Genomic DNA, 6,632 nt, shown 5'->3' with positions numbered 1-6,632 from the left:
GCACCCAGGTATGGCATTCATTCCACATCTACACATATCTGCTTGGACCCATGCTAACTTAAGCATCGAAGTGTCATTGCAGGTACAACCACCAACCACTCTGCATATCAAGCTCGGGTCCCTGAACCCCCACCTCGGGCCTCTCCAGACGACCGAGCTACACGTTTCAGGTAATCCCCGGAACACCAACAATCTCCGTGGGATCGACCCTTACTCACGTAAGGTATTACTTGGACGACCCAGTGCACTTGCTGGTTAGTTGTGTGAAGTTGTAGTGATCACAATTTCGCGCACCAAGTTTTTGGCGCCGTTGCCGGGGATTGTTTAGTTTGGACAACTAACGGTTCATCTTGTTGCTTAGATTAGGTATTTTTCTTCAGAGTTCTTAAGAATGAATTCTAGTGTTTCAAGGTGATGTTCTTATCATCACCAAAGCTGATTGATCATCATCAATTTAGCTCTTGAATGCAATGCCCTGCTGAAGCTTAGCTAGCTATGTCTAATTCCTTTAGACTAAAGCTTTAAACTAACATTGCATGATTCCTGGAATTCTCATTAAGAATTTTGGTACCTTTATTTTCCTTTTTACTTAATTTTCGAAAAAAAAATTACAAAATCATAAAAACCAAAAATATTTGATGTTTCTTGCTTAAGTCTAGTGTCTCATCTTAAGTTTGGTGTCAATTGCATGCATTCATTCATGTGTCTTATGGATCCTCAAGAAATTCTTGATGATTTTTGTGTTCTAATCTCTGAATTCTATTGACTTGATGTATTTTGTGTGTCTCATATGCATTCTCACATTGTTAGTGTCAGTAGTATACAAACTGCTAAGTTTGGTGTCTTGCATGCATTATTATTTGATTCTTGTTGCATTTTGATTATTAAAAATCCAAAAATATCTTTTAATTTGTGTCTTTTCAAGTCAATGATACAAAGAATTGAAGATTCAGAACATACTGCAGAGAAATTATACAGAAAAAGCTGAGCATTCAAAAATGCCCAGTGAAGAAGACAGACTGGCGTTTAAACGCCAGTCAGGGTACCTGGTTGGGCGTTTAACGCCCAAAAAGGTAGCATTTTGGGCGTTAAACGCCAGAATGTATACCATTCTGGGCGTTTAACGCCAGGATGGTGCTAGGGGGAAGATTTTGTTTTCAAAATCAATTTTTTTTCAAGTTTTCAAAGTTTTTCAAAATCAAATCTTTTTCAAATCATATCTTTTCAATCAAATGTTTTCAAAATCAATTTCTTTCCTTTTTCAAAGATACTTACTAACAATTAATGATTTGATTGAACATTTTTTGCCTTTTCTGTTGAGGAAGGTTTTATGTTTGAATCATATCTTTTCTTGTTAGGCAAGTCATTAATTTTTAAAATCATATCTTTTAAAATTGTTTTCAAATCATATCTTCTCAATCACATTTTTTTTAAACCAATCACATCTTTTTAATCACATCTTTTTCAAATTAAGTTTTCAATCAAATCCTTTTGACTTCTAATTTCAAATCTTTTTCAAAAATCACTTGATTTCTTTTCCACTCTTATTTTTCGAAAATCAATTAAGTGTTTTTCAAAAATGTTTTCAAAATTTTCTAATTAATTTTCGAAAAGATTACTCCCCTCCTTCTCACATCCTTCTATTCATGGAGTACCACTCCTTCTCAATGCACAATTCAAACTCTATCTAATCAAGTTCGAATTCTTCTACCTTTTTCTTCTTCTATTTCTCTTTTCCTCTGACACCTCAAGGAATCTCTATACTGTGACATAGAGGATTCCACATTTTCTTGTTCTCTTCTCTTTCATATGAGCAGGAGCAGAGACAAAGGCATTCTTGTTGAAGCTGATCCTGAACCTGAAAGGACCTTGAAGAGAAAGCTAAGAGAAGCCAAAGCACAACTCTCTTTAGAGGACCTGACCGAATTCTTCAAGGAAGAAGAACACATGGCAGCCGAAAACAACAACAATGCCAAAAATGCAAGGAAGGTGCTGGGTGACTTTACTGCACCTACTCCTGATTTCTATGGGAGAAGCATCTCTATCCCTGCCATTGGAGCAAACAACTTTGAGCTTAAGCCTCAATTAGTTTCTCTAATGCAACAGAATTGCAAGTTCCATGGACTTCCAATGGAAGATCCTCATCAGTTCTTAGCTGAATTCTTGCAAATCTGTGACACAGTCAAGACTAATGGGGTAGACCCTGAGGTCTATAGACTGATGCTATTCCCTTTTGCTGTAAGAGACAGAGCTAGAATATGGTTGGATTCTCAACCTAAAGAAAGCCTGGACTCTTGGGAAAAGCTAGTCAATGCCTTCTTGGCAAAGTTCTTTCCACCTCAAAGATGGAGTAAGCTTAGAGTGGAAGTCCAAACCTTCAGACAGAAGGATGGAGAATCCCTCTATGAAGCTTGGGAAAGATACAACAATTAATCAGAAGATGTCCCTCAGACATGCTTTCTGAATGGAGCATCATAGGTATTTTCTATGATGGTCTCTCTGAACTATCCAAGATGTCCTTGGATAGCTCTGCTGGAGGATCTCTTCATCTGAAGAAGACGCCTACAGAGGCTCAAGAGCTAATTGAAATGGTTGCAAATAACCAATTCATGTACACTTCTGAAAGGAATCCTGTGAACAATGGGACTAATCAGAAGAAAGGAGTTCTTGAGATTGATACTCTGAATGCCATACTGGCTCAGAACAAGATATTGACTCAACAAGTCAATTTGATTTCTCAAAGTCTGTCTGGAATGCAAAATGCACCTGGCAGTACTAAGGAAGCTTCATCTGAGGAAGAAGCTTATGATCCTGAGAACCCTTCCATGGAAGAGGTGAATTACCTAGGAGAACCCTATGGAAACACCTATAATTCTTCATGGAGAAATCACCCAAATTTCTCATGGAAGAATCAAAAGAGACCTCAACAAGGTTTCAATAACAATAATGGTGGAAGAAACAGGTTTGGCAATGGCAAGCCTTTTCCATCATCTTCTCAGCAACAGACAGAGAATTCTAAGCAGAGTACTTCTGACTTAGCAACAATGGTCTCTGATCTAATAAAGACCACTCAAAGTTTCATGACTGAAACAAGGTCCTCCATTAGGAATTTGGAAGGACAAGTGGGTCAGCTGAGTAAGAAAGTTACTGAACTCCCTCCTAGTACTCTCCCAAGTAATACAGAAGAAAATCCAAAAGGAGAGTGCAAAGCCATAACCATGGCCGAATATGGAGAGGAAAGAGAAGAGGAGGACGCCACTGAGGAAGACCCCAGTGGGCGTGCACCAATCTCCTCTGAGTCCCTCAATGAGGAACAATGGGAATCTGAGGCTCAAAATGAGACCATAGAGATTCCATTGGACTTACTTCTGCCATTCATGAGCTCTGATGAGTATTCTTCCTCTGAAGAGGATGAGTATGTCACTGAAGAGCAAGTTGCTAAATACCTTGGAGCAATCATGAAGCTAAATGACAAGTTATTTGGAAATGAGACTTGGGAGGATGAACCACCTCTGCTCACCAAAGAACTGGATGACTTGTCTAGGCAGAAACTGCCTCAAAAGAGGCAGGATCCGGGGAAGTTTTCTATACCTTGTACCATAGGCACCATGACCTTCAAGAAGGCCTTGTGTGACTTAGGGTCAAGTGTAAACCTCATGCCCCTCTCTGTAATGGAGAAGCTAGGGATCTTTGAGGTGCAAGCTGCAAAAATCTCACTAGAGATGGCAGACAACTCAAGAAAACAAGCTTATGGACTTGTAGAGAATGTTTTGGTAAAGTTGAAGACCATTACATCCCTACTGATTTCATAGTCCTAGAGACTGGGAAGTGCATGGATGAATCCATCATCCTTGGCAGACCCTTCCTAGCCACAGCAAAAGCTGTGATTGATGTTGATAGAGGAGAGTTGATCATTCAAGTGAATGAAGAATCCTTGGTGTTTAAGGCTCAAGGATATCCCTCTGTCATCATGGAGAAGAAGCATGAAGAGCTTCTCTCAAATCTGAGACAAACAGAGCCCCCACAGTCAAACTCTAAGTTTGGTGTTGGGAGGCCACAATCAAACTCTAAGTTTGGTGTTGAACCCCCACATTCAAACTCTAAGTTTGGTGTTGGGAGGTTCCCACATTGCTCTGATCGTTTGTAAGGCTCCATGAGAGCCATCTGTCAAGCTACTGACATTAAAGAAGCGCTTGTTGGGAGGCAACCCAATGTTTTATAGTTAACTATTTTGTTTTGTTATCTTTTTTGTAGGTTGATGATCATAAGAAGTCACAAAAACAATGAAAAAAAAAAACAAAAACAGAATGAAAAACAGGAAGAAAAACAGCACACCCTGGAGGAGAAGAAGCTGGCGTTCAAACGCCAGTAATGCTAGCTGTTGGGCGTTTAACGCCCAGTCTGGCACCATTCTGGGCGTTTAACGCCAGAAAGGGGCACCAGACTGGCGTTAAACGCCAGAAAAGGGCTAGAACCTGGCGTTAAACGCCAGGAATGGGCACCAGCCCGGCGTTTAACGCCAGAAATGGCTTAAAACGTGAATTTTGATGCCATTTGGTGCAGGGATGACTTTTCCTTGACACCACAGGATCTGTGGACCCCACAGGACCCCACCATCACTCTCTCTCTTCTTTCCCCATTCACCAATCACCTCAATACCTCTTCCCCATAAACCCCTCACCTATCAAATCCCATCTTTCTCTTCACCACTCACATCCATCCTTCATAAATCCCCACCAACCTCACTCTTCAAATTCAAACCACTTTCCCTCCCAAACCCACCCATACATGGCCGAACCATTACCCCCCTCTCTTCTATATATATATACCCTTCTTCACCCTTCATTTTCACACAACCTAAACACCACTTCTCCCCCTCTTTGGCCGAATACACCACCATCTCCCTCCTCCTCATTTCTTCTTCTTCTACTCTATTCTTTCTTCTTTTTGCTCGAGGACGAGCAAACATTTTAAGTTTGGTGTGGTAAAAAGTGTTGCTTTTTCGTTTTCCATAAACCATTTATGGCATCCAAGGCCGGAGAAACCTCTAAAAAGAGGAAAGGGAAGGCAAAAGCTTCCACCTCCGAGTCATGGGAGATGGATAGATTCCTCTCAAGGGTGCATCAAGCCCACTTCTATGAAGTTGTGGCCTTGAAGAAGGTGATCCCCGAGGTCCCCTTTTCACTCAAAAAGGGTGAATATCCGGAGATCCGCCATGAGATCCGAAGAAGAGGTTGGGAAGTGCTTACCAACCCCATTCAACAAATCGGAATCTTGATGGTTCAAGAGTTCTATGCCAATACATGGATCACCAAGAACCATGACCAAAATGTGAACCCGAATCCAAAGAATTATCTCACTATGGTTCGGGGGAAATACTTGGATTTTAGTCCGGAAAGTGTGAGGGTGGCGTTCAACTTGCCTATGATGCAAGGAGATGAACATCCTTACACTAGAAGGGTCAACTTTGATCAAAGGTTGGACCAAGTCCTCACAGTCATATGTGAAGAGGGCGCACAATGGAAGAGAGATTCAAGAGGCAAGCCGGTTCAATTAAGAAGGCATGACCTCAAGCCCGTGGCTAGAGGATGGTTAGAGTTCATTCAACGCTCAATCATTCCCACTAGCAACCGGTCCGAAGTTACTCTAGACCGGGCCATCATGATTCATAGCATCATGATTGGAGAAGAAATAGAGGTTCATGAGGTTATAGCCCAAGAACTCTATAAGGTGGCGGACAAGACCTCCACCTTGGCAAGGTTAGCCTTTCCTCATCTCATTTGTCACCTCTGTTATTCAGTAGGAGTTGACATAGAAGGAGATACCCCCATTGATGAGGACAAGCCCATCACCAAGAAAAGGATGGAGTACACAAGAGACCCCTCTCATCAAGAGATCCCTGAGATGCCTCAAGGGATGCACTTTCCTCCACAAGACTATTGGGAGCAAGTGAACACCTCCCTAGGAGAACTAAGATCCAACATGGGACAACTAAGGGTGGAGCACCAAGAACACTCTATTCTCCTCCATGAAATTAGAGAAGATCAAAGAATCATGAGAGAGGAGCAACAAAGACAAGGAAGAGACATTGAGGAGCTCAAGCACTCCATAGGATCTTCAAGAGGAAGGAAGAGCCGCCATCACTAAGGTGGACCCGTTCCTTGATTTCCTTGTTCTTTATTCTTCTGTTTTTCGAATTTTATGCTTTATGTTTATCCATGTTTGTGTCTTGTGATCATTAGTGTCTTAGTGTCTATGCCTTAAAGTTATGAATGTCCTATGAATCCATCACCTTCCTTGAATAAAAATGTGCCTAATTGAAAAGAAAAGAATTACATGAATTCTGAATTTTATAACAGTTTAATTACTTTGATGTGGTGGCAATACTTTTGTCTTCTGAATGTATGCTTGAACAGTGCATATGTCTTTTGAATTTGAGGTTCATGAATGTTGGCTCTTGAAAGAATGATGAAAAAGGAGACATGTTACTGAGGATCTGAAAAATCATAAAAATGATTCTTGAAGCAAGAAAAAGCAGTGAATACAAAAAAAGAGAAAGAAAGCAAGCGAAAAAAAAAGGAAAAAAGAGAAAAAGAAAGAAAAAGAAAAGAATAAGAGTTGTGATCCAAGGC

At 40.8% G+C, this 6,632-nt stretch overlaps 1 non-coding gene across 1 annotated transcript; it reads right to left on the bottom strand.

The window, feature by feature from the left end:
• Window positions 1-2,352: 2,352 nt before the first annotated feature.
• LOC130953009 (small nucleolar RNA R71) lies at window positions 2,353-2,459 on the bottom strand. Its single transcript, XR_009075187.1, has one exon. It is a non-coding gene; the product is annotated as a small nucleolar RNA R71 (small nucleolar RNA).
• Window positions 2,460-6,632: the final 4,173 nt, after the last annotated feature.

Source organism: Arachis stenosperma, chromosome 1, assembly GCF_014773155.1.
Source record: "Arachis stenosperma cultivar V10309 chromosome 1, arast.V10309.gnm1.PFL2, whole genome shotgun sequence".
Taxonomy (NCBI): Eukaryota; Viridiplantae; Streptophyta; class Magnoliopsida; order Fabales; family Fabaceae; genus Arachis; species Arachis stenosperma.
This window is presented reverse-complemented; position numbering and strand designations above follow the sequence as displayed.